The sequence below is a fragment of the Netta rufina genome (assembly GCF_964035555.1).
Source record: "Netta rufina genome assembly, chromosome: 2".
NCBI classification, from domain to species: Eukaryota; Metazoa; Chordata; class Aves; order Anseriformes; family Anatidae; genus Netta; species Netta rufina.
This window is the reverse complement of record NC_140124.1, coordinates 148,351,567-148,367,946: the sequence shown is the minus strand read 5'-3', so window position 1 is coordinate 148,367,946 and position 16,380 is coordinate 148,351,567.

Below are 16,380 nucleotides of genomic sequence, written 5' to 3'. Positions count from 1 at the left end.
CACAGGCTTTCATGTTAGCTCAGCTTCTTCCTCCTTCTTCTCTCAGGGTAACAGCAGGGTTAAGCCACAGCTCAGTAGCTCTAACAGAGCTACTGGAACAATAGCATTGTCACTTGAATAAAAACATAATGAAAAAAAAAAACAAAAAAGTGCTTTCAAATAATAAAGAGATAATCAGAATGTCTTATTCTATGCTTCTTTACCAAATTTACATAGATATCATGAATACTTCTTCACTGTTTTCTAGGGCTCTTTCATCCATGTGAGTCTTGAATCCTCAGCACACTGGTCCCTCTTCAGAGTCAAGTTGGTTTTGCTATAAATCTTCTAGTCCTCTCCCTGCCACCTTCATGAACCATGTCATATCAAGATACGATATTTCCTCAGAAAAATGAAGTTTCTGAAGTCTATGAAACTGTAATTCCTTCAGTGAATGCAAATCCTACAACTTCTTGTCTGACCCACTTAGTTTAGCCAGGTATGCAAAACCTGCAGGAGATAAATAAATTCATAACATTGATGAGCAGTCTGTGTATGTTCCAGATGCCCATAACATCTGTCCCTTTGCCAACTGGATGATCTTGAATAATCCATGAATTTGCAGCGTCACAGGTGCTCTCCCATGATGAATATCTGTAGCCTGATTTCTTAGAGGTAAAAGGCTCAGCTACTCTGATGAGTAGAGGTGCTGGTGTGTGTGTGTGCTCTGCCTGGGATTACAGTTCTGTTTTTGGTAGATGAGGAATCACCACACAGTGTGAATACTTACCTTTGACCAGTGCTGAATTAGGCACTCTCAGCCTCATGGTCTTGCAGATTCCTTAGTACAGGTATCATTTATTGGGCAAGGTGATCTACGCCAGCATCCTACTGCTGCACCCCTTCCTATATGAAACAGAGATGCTTGTTAGCTACTATTTCATATTCTTGGAATATATCATAGTTGACATGACCATGGAGAACAATTTGAGAGATTCTTTTATCATAGGAAATTGTCATTGAGATTATAAACAACTCTTGATGATAGTTGCAGAAATATGTCAAGGGGAAAAAAACAGATGATAACATTGCAAAGCAGCTGTGTCTTCTGTGTCAGGACCTTCAAAGCACAAGATGTTCTGTTTTCTTGGCCTTTTGGACTGCTTTGTTCCAAAGATGGTAAGGAACTGGAAGTTTTCTGCAACCTTTTGATGGCCTATTAAATAATTTTGTCCTTGTCTTTTAACAGCTGATATCTCAATGTATTAAGCTTGTGAGCACTTTTGGCTTCGTAACATGAAAATTTACATTGCACAGAAAAAAGTATCTTTTTCTTATACTAATCAAGAAGATAAATGAATTTGGTCAGTTTGGTCACAGGGGAATTATTTGTAAGCCTCATGTTATCCAAACAAATGATTCACGTTATCTGACAATGTTTCCAATTATAATCTTAGAAAAAGGGACAATTTCTCTCAGAGTGAATGAAATCACCCAAGACTCCCTCAAAGCCATTCTATCTTTAGAGACTTAAACCAAAAACACTGCCCAGTTTGCTAGACCACAACTTTGAACCCATGTAAAACCCATTGCTCAGATATGATAACCTCTTACTCAGGCAAATATTTCTTGATTCTAACATGGCATGGTTTAATAACCCAGTATCACACCTATTCATAAAGTCATAAATAAACAGCAAAAAAAAAAAAAAAAAAATACACAACAGAAATGGTAGGGGAAATTAGAGCTTGACAACAAGGTTCATAAATGAAGTTTGCCAAGGCTGGATTTTTCTCTCTCTCCCATATAATGAGATCAGAGACCTTCTTATTCTCTTCTGAATCACAGATTTATGCATACAAATGGTCTATCTGTCTTGTAGGTGATTTCTGTTTCCTATTACAGCACTCTGCTTCCCCGAAAACAATATGGAACAATTCTAGCTTGTCTGCTAATTAAGTATAAAGTTGTCTGAATTTCTTTATTAATACAAATTTTAATGTGCTCATTGAATGGAATGCATTGTTTCCACATGCTTCTGAGTTCACCAGACAGATTTTGCTATATTTGTACTATAATCTCTTCCGCTTCTCTACAGATGAGAAGGAAAGGCCCAGCCTATTGCTTATACAGAACATCAGTTTGTCAAGCATTTTGTGCATCCCTCAGGATTAGTGCAGCTATGAAATTGTATCATTATCATTGCTTGCTGCATTACTGAACCACAAGGCAGGGCCTGAGAGAATATGCATGCATGTTTACGCAATGACATTTTTAAGCCATGGTCTGCCTTTTCATTTCTTTACATCCCACATACTAATCCAGCCCCAAAATATTCCAGGCTGGTGCCCAGAACCAGAATTTCCTTCTCTGTTTTAAACAAGGATTTTTCAGTTATTTAAGCTATTTCACCCAAACCCATTGTTTACAGATAGGTGAACTGTTGCTTTTTGCTTAGACACATTTACAACCTCAGAAGAGAGAGGCAGACTTGAAGACTGCTGTGAAGTGATTTAGATTTCAACCTTTGTCTCCATGGCATACCTTTGAAAAACAGGCCCATTGTAGACACAGAATTTGGCTCTGCAAGTGCTGAAACAGAAACAAAAGCACAACAGCAGTAGGGAGGTCATGTTTTTTTGCAATATCTGGGTCTTATTTAAGAATGTGGGTTGGCCTGTAAGCGCTTAATTTTAGGCAAATTTGTTTTCCACTTTGTTACACAAAACAAACTTCAGAGCTAAGTATGCACCAACCTGTTGGGAAATTCATAAGTCTATTAGAGAGGGAAAAGTGCCTGAAAGAATACCCTTTAACATGCCACAGAAGTTACCATTCCTTTGGAAGACCTTAAAAAAATGCTCCTAAATCAAAAGTCTGTAAATGAACAATTAGCTAATAAAGCCTGGTCTCAGCATTTCCTGTTGTTCCAGCTCCGCCTTGCTGGGATATTGTGCTCTGTGCTCCCTGTCAGTCCCTACGGGCTGCACTGAGAGCCAGCACCGACACTTGCAGCTCTTGACAGGGTGCGACAATGCTTTTGGACACAGCCCTAAGCAAACAGCAGTGGCAAACTTTTCCAGCCAGCAAGGGAAGTCACCATGACGCAGTGAGCCACGCTCCCAGCCAAACCTGGCTAAAAGGGATTAACTCTTCCCAAAGCAATGCATTCTCACCTTCCCTAGTGTCCAAACCTGAGTGGAGGGCTCATTTACTCACCCTTTCCTTTTCCATTCACTTGATAACAAGAAAAACAAAGAGTTCAATGCACTGACATGATGTGGTTGTGGAGGGCACGAGCTGTTTCAAATCCCTCATGTACTTTTCCAGAAGCATGAAGGTTAAAGCAATGTTAACATTTAAAGTGCAAGGAAGCAGACTGAGGAAGCGTAGTCCCAGCAGCCTGGCAGCTTTGTTCATGTCCTGTACACTTTTTACCCACTGATGTTGTGGCAGCCTGGAATGCTATTTTTAAATATGAAAATAGGGTGATTTTTCACACTGTATTATGAAATGTAATTATAGAGATAATTTCTTTAATTTATAGACAACTTGTGGTTGACATTTTTAAACTCTAATATGTAGCTCCTGAAAACCTAGAGCTGTAATGAGAATAAGTGGTATATAATGCTACCATTGGAAATAGAACACTTGAATGGAAAAAAAAAAAAAAAAAAAAAAAAAAAAAAAAGGAGTTTTGATATTTTCACAGAAATGTGTTTTGAATTTGTGGATGGTTTTGCCCATTTTTTTAAGGAGGGAAATTACAGTAATTTCCCTGCCACTCTTAGGACCGTTATTATAGGATACTGCAGTTAGGTTTTTGTGTTTTAATAAAGGAGCCCACCTACAAATGGGCTGAAATTTATGTTGTAGATTTTAAAGTATTATGTTAATAAAAATGTTTTTTAAATTTGAGGAAAGGATGACAAAACTGAATTGCAAGTATTTGAATTGCACTCACTGGTCTTTATTCTCTTTTGGCTGCAAATGATACATCCTACTGAGGTGGACACAAAGAGACGGAGATAGAGAAAATCAGTCACATTCCCTGGTATGTAAAAGCAAAATGAATGAAGTTTGCAGTGTGGACATTGATCTCAAGCAGTTGGTTTTGCCTTAATAAATTTTCAAAAGTCCGATATCCTTTTAGACTCTGTGATAACTAGTACAAGCTGTTTAGTTAACAAACACAGCATTTCTCAAGTAATGCTGAGTTGGATTTCCACTGAAGCACCAAAGTACACCTCAGCATTTCTGATGGGAAACAAAAATACAGCAGAGCCAAACTTGTGTGGCATTTTCTAGCTGAGGCCAGATAGAAGTTACCACTAAAAAAAAGGGGCAGTTGGAAGATACAATTATTTATTGATAGCAGCATTCACTATTTCATCTCCATCTGTCAAAGGTTCTGCAGTGATGTGTACTAAGTCCAGCACAATCTTGAAGTTGAGATTTCTTCTTTCTCATTCCTTATAGAAGGAGTACCTGCAAATTGGAAAGCAGAATGCGGAGCAAGTAAGTGGCAGCACTGTTTGCAGAAATAAAGCCCTGGTCTGGGGAAATGTCACACTTGTCCTCTACAGCAGACCAGTGGCTGCATGAAGTGTCACCATGGATAATGTAAGAAGCATTTTGCCATTTATACATAAAAATCACTTATGTGTTGAGATCAAGAAGCAATTCCAACATTCAGATTTCGGAGAAATTGGCTGTCTCAGTTTAGTATTAGCAGATATAAAATTCAACACAGTTTACCTGACTAAAACTCAGCAGAATTGAAATGCTCATCCATAGATATTTCCAGAAACATACCAGCTTCTGAATAACAAGCTGAGTGCTATGAATAAGGAGCAGAGAGCAAAGTGCTGTCTTTAGGCTCTTGCAATGAATTCCACTGGCTGTAGGGAGCCCTGAAACATTCTTCCCCTCTTCAGGAACCAGGAAACTGAAAACCCTTGTTTTCATGCGTCAGTTAGTCACTAAAAGCAATTATGCTTTTACTGTTCTTTTAAGGATAATTACTACTACAATAACTTTATCAACCGGTAGATACTGCATCAGTTTAGGCAATGTTTTATCAATACAATCTTCCTACATTAAACAACAACACCTGTTGGCAGAACTGGGAAAATGTTCCTCCTTATTGAACAAGCTGTCATCTCTGATGCAGGCTTTAAATTAAGAGCAGAAAATGTTAATAACCAGTTATGTAGAAAGAGCATTTAGAAGATGTTATGTTGACCTGCTTTTTACAGCTCTGTCTGTTTACTTGGGGTCACTGCCTGTTGCAGAAAGGCGAGCCAATTTCTTCAGCATTTGGGGTTTGACAAAGTGAAAAAACTAGTCTGGACTGGCTGGAGTTGAAGGTTTGGGTGGTGTGGACTCACTTGTTTGCATTGGACTTATAGAGTCATTGAGCCACAACCAGGAGAACCATTTTAGTGGAAAGAAAAGTCACAACATATTCTGTGTAGACCTTAAACTATCTTCGCCCTGAGATCACATCCAGGAAATCTTTAATGACAAGTTTTAAAAGCAGAACTGAACTGGACTATTTTTAATTCTGATCAACAAAGATAATATAAAATCCACTGTTTTGCACAGCAGAAGGTCTACCTGTATTTTTATTTATTCATTACTTTCTGCTAACAAAAAGGATTGTTGACTTCAGGAGAAATGTCTATATTCTCACACAGCACCACTACGTACATGTAAGAGAACGTAATAGTGAAAGGGATTGGACACTGATTTATAATAAAGGTGAAAGTACACAGTTCATTTTCATTGCTCAGGAAAGAACAAAGCAAACAATCAGGACTAAAAGCCAAGTTAATTAAATTCCAAATAACTTTCAGTGTAATAAGTTACAATGGTATTAGTTGCACAGGCTAGGAAATTTATTACTAAAAATAGCATTTTTTCAGTCTCCCTAGGTTTCCTCTGTACTTAGTAAAAAAAGGCGAGCACATCCAGAGGGCTTTTCAGCTCGTAGGAGAACTGAATCATTGTCAAATACGTACTCTATCTCTTTTTTTTCTCTCCATATAAATACATATGTATACACAGACACAAAAAAGCACACATACACAAGGAAAGGTTTATATATATGTATATAAACAAATATGTCTCTGTGTGTATAGGATACATCCATATTTATTTGTATATGCAAGTGTGTGTTCATATGCACACAGTCCCCAACAAGCTGCACTCCTAACCCAAGGACCCTTGCTCACACTTACATCAGATAAATCCAGGCATGGAAGTTTGGCAGAGCTAATTCTGATTCTGCTCCTTCACTGTTTCTACAATTATGTTGCAAAAAAGAGCTGCTTCTGTCTTACACTGGTTTACATCATCTCAGAGTAAGGCTTTGGGAATAAAGCATATCAGAATAAAGATTATAGGGCTTTAAATAGAAGCTAGTGGCTAAAGAATTGATACATGGTTTAGCACACTAAATATTGTATCTGGGAGATAGGTGGTCACATCTTCAGTTCATAAATAAGTACAGCCCCCAGGATCTCAGCCCTCCCCAGACCAGCTAAGGGACTTGTGGAAGCCTCCCTTTCATCAGCATTTGGATCTCCCTGTGTGCTCCTGTGTACCACCTTTCACAGGGTCATCCTTTGCAACGCCCTTAGACCAGACAGATTTCTTCCTCCAGGCTGGGCTATGCCCTGGCACATCGGTCTTCTCCAGCTCTGAGGTGTTTGCATTGCAGCTCTGTTCTGAGCATGGTGGGGAATGAAACTCTACTGTTACCAATGCAAAATGCATGAACTTTACTGAGACAAACACACCCTGCTCAATGCTTGGAGACGGAGGCTTGGCCTCCCACATGCAGAATATGGAGAATATTATTTTGGCTCTTGTTTGGAGGTCACTGCAGGAGTTATGCTAGCAAATAAATATATCCCACTGAATGCTGGTTACAGACAAGTTTGGACTGGAGCTACTGCACCTTTCAATCTGATAAACACAAAGCATTTCACCTTGTAGTTATATTACATTTATATTACAGTTCTCATAGTGTGACTGTTATCACTGAGTTTCATTATCTTTGAATATTACCAAATATAACTAAACAGGTAAACTCTGTGTCTGCAGTTCTTCCCTGCATCAGAAACACCATTCACATCAACTATGCTGGGCTTATTTTACTGCAAATGCTTATCCAGTTACCTAATGCAGATCACAGGTTTTAAAGAAATTCCCGGTGATGGCTGAGGTTCCTAAGTAAAAAGCTCTGTAGCTGCACAACATTTTATCCCAATAAAAGTGGTTAATATTACATCAGTGTGGTTGCTATCTTCCCCTCACATTCTAATTATAAATCCAAAGCAGGCTGGCTAACAGAGAGCACCGAATTTTAGGTGACGCATACACCCCTGAAGTGTCAGCTCCACATCTTGAGCACACTCCCTAGTTTTTGTGTGGCAACCAGTGATTTTTAAGCAGCTCTGACTGCATTTGCTGTCACTGAGTGACTGTAGCAGGGAGGCAGAACATAAGAAAGCCATAGCTGCACTGGCCAAAACCCACCCTCATCCTTTCGTGCTAGTGTGACTGTTGGGCTTCAGAGATTATGTCCATTCAGAAGATTACATATAGAACTAAGAGTGTGTGTAGATACTATTTCCACTAGCCATAGCTGGAGCTCTCCCCATCTTTTTTACACTCTGAAAGAAGACAGCTCTGAGTTATTCAGTAGCCGTACATTCACTTAGTTTTACTGCAGAGTAAGCCTGTATCTGCTATAGAAAACTAAAGGCACCATGACAATTTACCCTGTAGTGTCTACACAGAAATTTACACTCTAGCAGCTGTACTTGGATGCTTGAAGAGTCATCACTACTACTACCACTGAGTGGTGCTGGTTACTTCCAGTGACCATAAACAAAATGTGGTTCTAGTCATGGGAAAAGATACTACATTTTTTTTTCCTGCTTCTATGCTGCCCATTATGTCATTCTCCTCAGTATGAACTTTCAACTCAGGTTGTCTTACGCCAAAGCTTTAGTGCCTGAGAAAAGAAGAGCATCAGATTGGTAAGGATGCTGTTCAAGTATAAAGGCGACCTCTTAGCTACAAAATAAACAGCCAGGTCATAGACTGAAGTAGATTCTTTGTAACTTCTCTGAAATTAGGAGAAGATGAAAAAACAGCCAAAACAGACTGCATAGGTGGTAAACGCTCTAAGAAGTACAGGTTTTCTGAGTATATCTGAGATGACTTGATGAATACATCATGAGCTGACAGCCTAAGTGGCTTATCTCTGTGTCACTAGTGAGTTACTTCTCTGTTAACTCCCTCACTCCATGAAGCTGGTTTCATGCATTTCCTTCTGTCTTTATTAAGGTTTTAAACTCATACCTGGAGTATTTCAGTTTTTCCAGACTTGGAAATCCACCTTCTCTCTATTGATACTAATTTATTCATGTAGCCCATTAGCTACATGTTGATGAACTATTTTTCTTCTCCCTCTACTTTTCCAGGTAAATCAGTTTATAGGGGGGACCGAGATGTTTAGTACAGTGTATAAACATGGCATCACATCCAGAGGTGCTCAGTGGCTTTAAGACATCACATCTACATGTAATAGTGGAAAAAGCAAGGTGTAAAGGCAGCAGGTCGGAGGTCTCCTAGCAAGGCAGGAGGGAGGGGTGGTCGTATCAAGCCAAAATCAACAAATGCAGATGCTCACTGACCAAGGGGAGATGGGCTTTCTGGCGCTACTTCATCCTCCTTGCCTAACTGTTCATAACCTGCTGTATCACTTGTTATCAGCCCATCTCAAAACCTCCCTTTCCTCTTGATTTAGACTTCAGTTCTTGATTCTTCCACCCACGTCTGTGTTAATTTGCCTCCCTCATGTTGAACAGAGAGCAGATCAAGGGCTGTCATTCTGCTCTGCTTAATCTCTGAGCACAAAAAAGTATGAAAAAAAAAAAAGAAAAAAAAATACACACTTAAAAAACAATTTCAGAAACTCACTGATTAGTCAGCGGAACCGCTGTCTTGGTGACTGCCAGGCAGAAAACACTTTTACAATTGGACCTGCACATGATGAGCAGTGACACTAGCCACAAACAGATCTTGCAGGTCAAGACACCTCTCAGTCATAAAAGGAAAGTTTCAGTTCTGGCAGGCTCAAAATGGCTATGTAATTTTCTCAGCAGCATGCTAAACAGCACCACAAAAGTGGGCTGCTAAGTTACAGCTGTGCCATAGTATACTGTGGTGAATGCGATTTGCTGGGCATCTTTAAATTATGTTCCCCAATCTCTTGTCTTCCTCCTCTGTATATAGCCCAGGGGAGTGCCATGAATATCCTTGTATATGGCAAATGCTAAAGTCCCTGTTTGCTTGCATGGAGGATCTGGATGGTCTTACAGTATTTTTGTCATGTATTCTACAATATAGCCCATGCCTTCCAATACATATGGGCAGTGGAGTATTTGGTAGAGCTTGCTGATGGGTTCAGGAAGAAAGCTGAAGAGCACATTGTATTTAACATATAATAATGCAATAATGCTGGCAAGGTGAAGAATTAAATTGAATGAGGTATTTTTCTGCAGATGTTTTGCAAGCATTGAAGAACTGCTCCGTGCATGTTGTACTGTACAGGTAGAGAAAAGTGCCAGATTTTACCACGTGCAGATTTACATGTATAACACATTCAAGCATAGGCATCATCAACCTCTCTCTTTAAAGAGCACATTCATGTTGAATCCTCATGAGGGATTCATGTTCCTTCCTTTTTAATAATGCACAGCCTTGTAGCTTATGCAGTCTCTAGGAAACATTGGCAACCTGCAGCCAGGAGAAGCAAGGGGATTTTTGGAGACAGCTGTTTTCACACATTTTTTTTTTTCCTGTTCATGTCCCCAGTTCTGCTGTATGTTCTACTTGATATTATGCATGTATTGCATAACACACACGTACATGTAGGCACACCATCACTCTAAAGATATACTTGCACACATACATATATATAAATGTACAACTACATACACATCCCTTGTCAGTATTCAACATTTTGTGAAAATGCTCAGTATTATGCACTGTTCTGCACAATTACTCCTCATACCTCATCTATCAACTCTCCTCTTTGAGTGTAAGGAACTTTACAACCCAATGACCACTGACATATAGGATATGTAAGGCTACCTACAGTTATTTTATGTATGAATGTACCTCTACATATAAAGTGACAAATCTCTAGTTGATATATTGATTAATAAACCAATAGTGCTCTGTAGACAGTGCTCTGTAGGAGATTCAGACACCGCTGAATCTCTCTTGGTTTACATTTGCAGATGATCTGATCTGTGATATTCTATGTTGTACAAAACCCAAAATAACATGGATATTTAGCTAGTTTTAGGTATAATTATATAAACAGAGTATCAAAACAAATTAACAAAAACTGTTGACTAAAAAAAAATAACCCTAACTATAATCTATTGGCAATTTCATATATAAGCAGCAATGCCTTCTTTTGTACTGGTATTTCCATCATTAGATCAGTGAAGCTGATTTACTTACTGTGAGCCCAAGGAGAAACTCAGAGTACAAAGAAAATAATAGATAGTTCACATTCCCCAAACTAGATCCATTGTTTAAAAAACCTCTCATGTTGCATATCCAGCACTCACTTTGACCAGTGATAGATCAAAGTGTTTGTTACTCATACGGAGATTAAATATTATCTATTTTGCATTCAGTCCCAGTAATCTGAAGAATGACATTCTATTTGGGAACAGAAGATAACACTTCATGAACAGGTTGATGAGAAGAAAAGAAAGACAGTGAAACATTGCAGCTGTCTGAACACATACAGAAGTTCAGAAGGTTAAAAAGGTTGAGCCACTATTTTCTCACAAATAAGATTACAGATAAAGATAAACAGAAGGCAATTTTCCTCACTATCTGTGGCAGTAAAAGTTAACGCCCTATGAAGTGTCTCGTTGCAATCTCCGAAACCAGGAACCATAAGTCTACAAGACCTGTAAAAGATCTTGGCAAAGTATTCCATGCCCAAAACAAGGCAGCATTGTAAACATCTTCAAATTTCGTAACAGAAAAAGGAGATGAAACTGGAGACTAATACCTGGCAGAGCTAAAAAGCAGAATGAGTATGTATTTAGAAATTTCTTGGAGAGCACGCTTCATTGCAGCTGTATAGTATTAGAGGTGGAGGACTCCAAAAGCTTTACATGACATATGTAAACAGAACTTGACCCAAAGACATTGGATTAGCAATGACAGAAAGAGCATCCGAATTCAGGGACATGCAAACTGACTCAATAAACAAAGCAAAGCATAAAGATAGCTCACCAAGACCATGAGTCCTTTTGTTTCTAGTGCAAGAGTTCATTTTATATGCACTTGTAAATGTGAATTATCTGCACTGTCACATAAGCCATCAAGAGCAGAACCGTAGCTGGAAGATGCTAACTAGCATCTGCCTTAAGGGTGGTCTCCACCCTCAGAGAACACAGGAAAAAAAAAAAAAAGGGGGGGGGGGTATTTTCTGAGAAGGAAAGACAGTAGAGTCAGTATACCCTGTGTTGTACATAAAAGGAGCCAATAAAGCAATGATGAAATTAATTAGTTCTAATGGAGGCTCTAAAGGAGCTGCAGTTTATCTCATTATTACTCTTTCATACCAGCAGTACCAAGCTGAACCAGGCACCTACAGATACATGCTGCCTCCTACCCTGGTAAAAGCTATCCATGAAAATGGGTTAGTGTTCATCCCATCACAACAGGCAAATTAAAATCATACTGTAGCTGTTAATTGTGTCAGGAAATCAAAGTTAAACGTGGTAGAAAAGGAAGGAACCAATTTGAACCAACTTGAACCAATATTAAAGTATTACCATGGGCTCATCAACACCTAAAGGGAAGTTTGTCTTTGATATGGATGCAAAAGACAAGTTTAAACCAATCCTTACACAACTGGAATTGGCTATATATAGGTGAGTGCACAAAAATATAAATCATTCAATCAAATCAACTCCTAGAAGATTTACATGGATCACTGATCTCACAGAACTTTGATTCATTATAGTGACCAGACATCAACGATAGTCAGGAAAAGGAAACAAAAAGACATCAAACACATCCAATGAACTCTTAAAGCCAGGGCAGCAGGGTTATCTGTAAAGCTCTGGCGCATCAGGCGCACATGAGAAAAATGTGCTTTTACATTTGAAATGGGGAGAAGAAATGATGGTCTCAACAACCTCCATGACCTGTGCAAGTTCAAACAGATCTTTGCTGCCAAGGACCATCCACAGTGCTTGACATGAGGAGTGCACCCAATTTTATGGGCATAAAGGCTTTTTGAGAAATCACATTTCTCAATCAGTATCTTCCTAGAGCTGAAAATGATATATGCAACCCTGGAAAAAAAAAAAAACAAAACAAAACAAAACAAGACAAAAACAAAACAAAACAAAACAAAACAACTTATTCATTAGCTTTGTTCACTCCAAAACACAGAAGAGTTCCTTAAGTTTTAATGGGAATAAATTCAGCCCAAGTATTGATGTGAGGAAAGGTAAAAATTCATTTGGATTTTTTCATGCAGATGCAGAGGGGAAGTATTAAAGCAGCAAAATGACATATTTTTCAAGTTTTTACTTAAGGTGTTATTTTTTTATTTAAAGTTTTATGGCTTAGTGATGAAAAAGCTGTATGTAAAAAAAGTTGGCCTCAAATTGTTCAGATCATACAGCCATGAATAAAATGGGCTAGGGGCCATTCTCTGGCCCTGGGAAATACAGTATGTGGCATTACAACACACATACATACGTACAACTAAATCCCCTACTCCATGCTCATGGACCCAGCACAAGGTGGTCAAGCCCACATCTGTGGTTCCATGTTGGCCCCAAACCATGCCAGCGCTACCTCTGGGAGAGCACTAATTAGTGTGGAATAAACCAGGCTAAGGAGCATGAAAATTGTTTAACAATAAGGCTATCTGCAGGATTGTATTAGGCTTATATGGCAAGGGTTTGGTAGCAGGGGATTGGAGACAGCTCCACACAGCTCCAAAAGGGACCTGCTGCTGGCCAGAGCCGAGCCAGTGAGCAACACTAGGTGGGCCTCTGTGAGAGAAGGTCTAAGAAAAGGAAAAAAAAAAAAAAAAAAACCAAACAAACAAACAAAAAAAAACTGCTGTACCATAGGTGCTCAGAGAGAGGGGTGAGAAAATATGAGAGGAGCAGCCCTGCAGCCCCTAAGGTTGAGTGCAGCAGGAGGGCAGGAGGTGCTTCAGGCACACAACAGAAGTTCCCCTGCGGCTTGTGGTGAGGCCCCTGGTGGAGCAGGCTGTCCCCCTGCAGCCCATGGGTCCCACATGGAGCAGATCTCCACGCTGCAGCCCGTGGAGCAGGTGGATGTGGCCTGGAGGAGGCTGCGGCCCATGGAGAGCCCCCGCAGGAGCAGGCCCCGGGCTGGAGCTGCAGCCCGTGGAGAGGAGCCCACGCAGGAGCAGGGGGTCTGGGGGGAGCTGCCAGCACCCGTGGGGGACCCATGCTGGAGCAGTTTGCTCCTGGGGGATGGACCCCGTGGGACAGAGCCGTGTGGGAGCAGTTCCTGAAGAGCTGCTGCCTGTGGGCAGCCCCCACAGGCTCAGTTGGGGAAGGACGGCATCCCGTGGGAGGGACCTCATGGGGAGCAGAGGCAGAGAGGGACCATGAGGGAGTGGCAGAGACGATGTGTCAGGGACTGACCACGGCCCCCATTCCCCATTCCCCTGCACTGCTCAGGGGTGGAAGAGGGTGGCTGAGGGGAAGGTGGTTTTAGTTTAGTTTTATTTCTCACTGCTGTAGTCTTAGTAAGAGGCAGGGATCAATTCTTGAGACCCTTTTCATCGTATTTTCTCCCCCTCTTCCTTTAGGAGGGGGAGTGATAGAGCAGTGTGGTGGAGTCTGGCCGCCCATCAGGGTGAAACCGCCAGAAGGTCAGAGCACAGCCCTGTGCCATGATGCTGTTTGGTTTACGAGCATTGAGGTAGCTTTAGAACCTCTTCAAGCTGTGATGATATCACAGGGAAATCAGGCTGGAGTTCATTCACAACATGATTTGTGATGTCTTTGTATGATGACCACAGGCCAGTGCCAGAAGACTAGAGGAAGCACAACGTCTTCAGAGACATGCTGTGGGTGTGGGGAGCTGATACCTGATTGCAAGATTACATGGGGGTCCTACCTTGAAACCTAGTAGAAGTTGATCAAAGTTATCAGGGCTGCTCAGCTGTATGGTGGAGCAGTGCGTCAACCCTTGTTATTTCCTGTTTCTAAATTATTTTGGACAGAAACGTATGCATATCCACACACACAAGCACAGCTGGTGACGCAGCTAAGCAATTCAGTGTATTCTGGCATGTTGTATTGGAACTCATATCATTTCAGAGCCTCTTTTTAAAAACTTCCTGTGCAAGAATACAAACATCAACACGCACTAGTCCTGTAAACATTTAAGTTATATACATTTCTTTTGGTACATATTTCTAAAAAAAAAAATTAAAAAAAAAAAATGCAAAATTTGCTTTAGCTAAGCAGATGGCCATAAACTTTACCATAACTATGCACTGTATTTTATAAAACCACTGATCATGCCTGGGTGTGAAGTGGCTGGCAGGAAGACCTTTCTTTTTTGTTTTTGATCAGAAGATGGGAAGTTGCCTAAATCAAATGCAGTGTTGTATTTGTCTTTTCTCTCTGATTTTTGCTTTGGGCAAAGTTTTGACTTGATTCAAATCCTTGATTTGGAAAATCCACAATGGATGCCACAAATGGAAATATGAATGCTTATTACAATTTCTGCAACCTCATTTCGACAATGCTGGAGAAAGGAGCTTAATCAATCTGTTCATGTAAAGTCCCTACTCCTTCTTTCCAGGCAACCAAAATTTTTTTATTCACAGAATTATTGACATCATAAATGGACTTCCAAGTTTGGTTAGCTGTCTAGGAATGCGCAGAACAAAAAAATGTTACTATCTGCAACAAGCATGTAGCAGAACACATATTTTAGGTAGCTCAGATAACATCCTGCACAAAAACAGAAGCCCATTTCCTAATGTACCTGGTGCCATTTCATTATTTGTAAATAAAATGGTCCCATTGGTTATTAAGACAGTAGTTGATTCATGTGCCATCGCTTACATAACTGTCAGCATGTTTGCAAGCCAAGGCTGCTTGAATACGTGGCATTTCATTTCAGGCACCACTTCTTTTAGGAAACACTGTACCTGAAAATGCAAAGGACTCCATTTAATGATTAACCATCAAAATGGATTCTTCCTCTACAATATAGGGAAAGGGCAAACCACTTTGACCAGTATACTTTCAGAACAGCTCACTTCATGAAAAGACAATATAATCACCATGTTCTCCAATACTGATATAGAAAATGCAAATCGGAATATTTTATAGAAAGCCTCTAGTATGTCAGAAATCTTCCTGCCCTCTGCATCTCAGGCTGTATCAGTTCCTACAAAACAGCAGTACTTTGCCTCCAGCAACTCCCTTCAGAGTTCTTTCAGTGTTTGGAAACCTTGCCTGGTGAGATTGGCTTTCTTCCTCTAGGACATTTTGATTTAGGAGTGCTGTTTTATGCATCTTTATTTTAATAAATAAAGTTGATTGTTGCTGTGTTTGCTTTTCTGGTTTCAGTATTTTTACTGGGTATAACAGATGGAGCTGCAAGCAACGAAGAGAGATAAGGTTGCTTAACATTTTCTGTGATAAGTCTGTTTTCTGTTGCTTATATCTCATTTTATCCAGTTGGGCTAAAGCATTTCATGCTTGCTTCTTGCCTCAAATTGTTTTTTTCTCCCTGTTTTTTGACAAAAACGATTCTTCTGAGAATCAAAAATTAAATAAATAGATCTATGTTAATTTCCTTTTTGTACGGTAATTTGGGATGACAGTGTTGCATTTTGGTAGGAAGGTTTTGGTGGAGTGAATTAAATTAACAGGTTCACAACTTTTAATCCATGGGTTGGTCTCATGAACATTAAAACCACTGTGAGCAATGTGTGTAACTTCCTGCATAGCACTGACTTTTGAGCTCTGTGTTTTTAGAACAATTCATTTAAATTCATTTAAAGGCATAAAATAACTTGGAAACAGTATTACCACAGGAAATACAGAACAGATCCTGTAATATTTTGCTTCTGAAAATTTTGGTATATATGCACACACAAACAAACAAACAATTGTGGGGCAGATATACTGCCTCATTTTAGAAAAATATGACCTAAAGATGACCTAAAGATTCCAGATAAAAATAAAAAGATAAAATGCTGCTACCACTCAAATAGTTGGAATATTTTTCTGTTGACTTTGCTGGAGAAAAGTATTGTTTCCTTGGTGA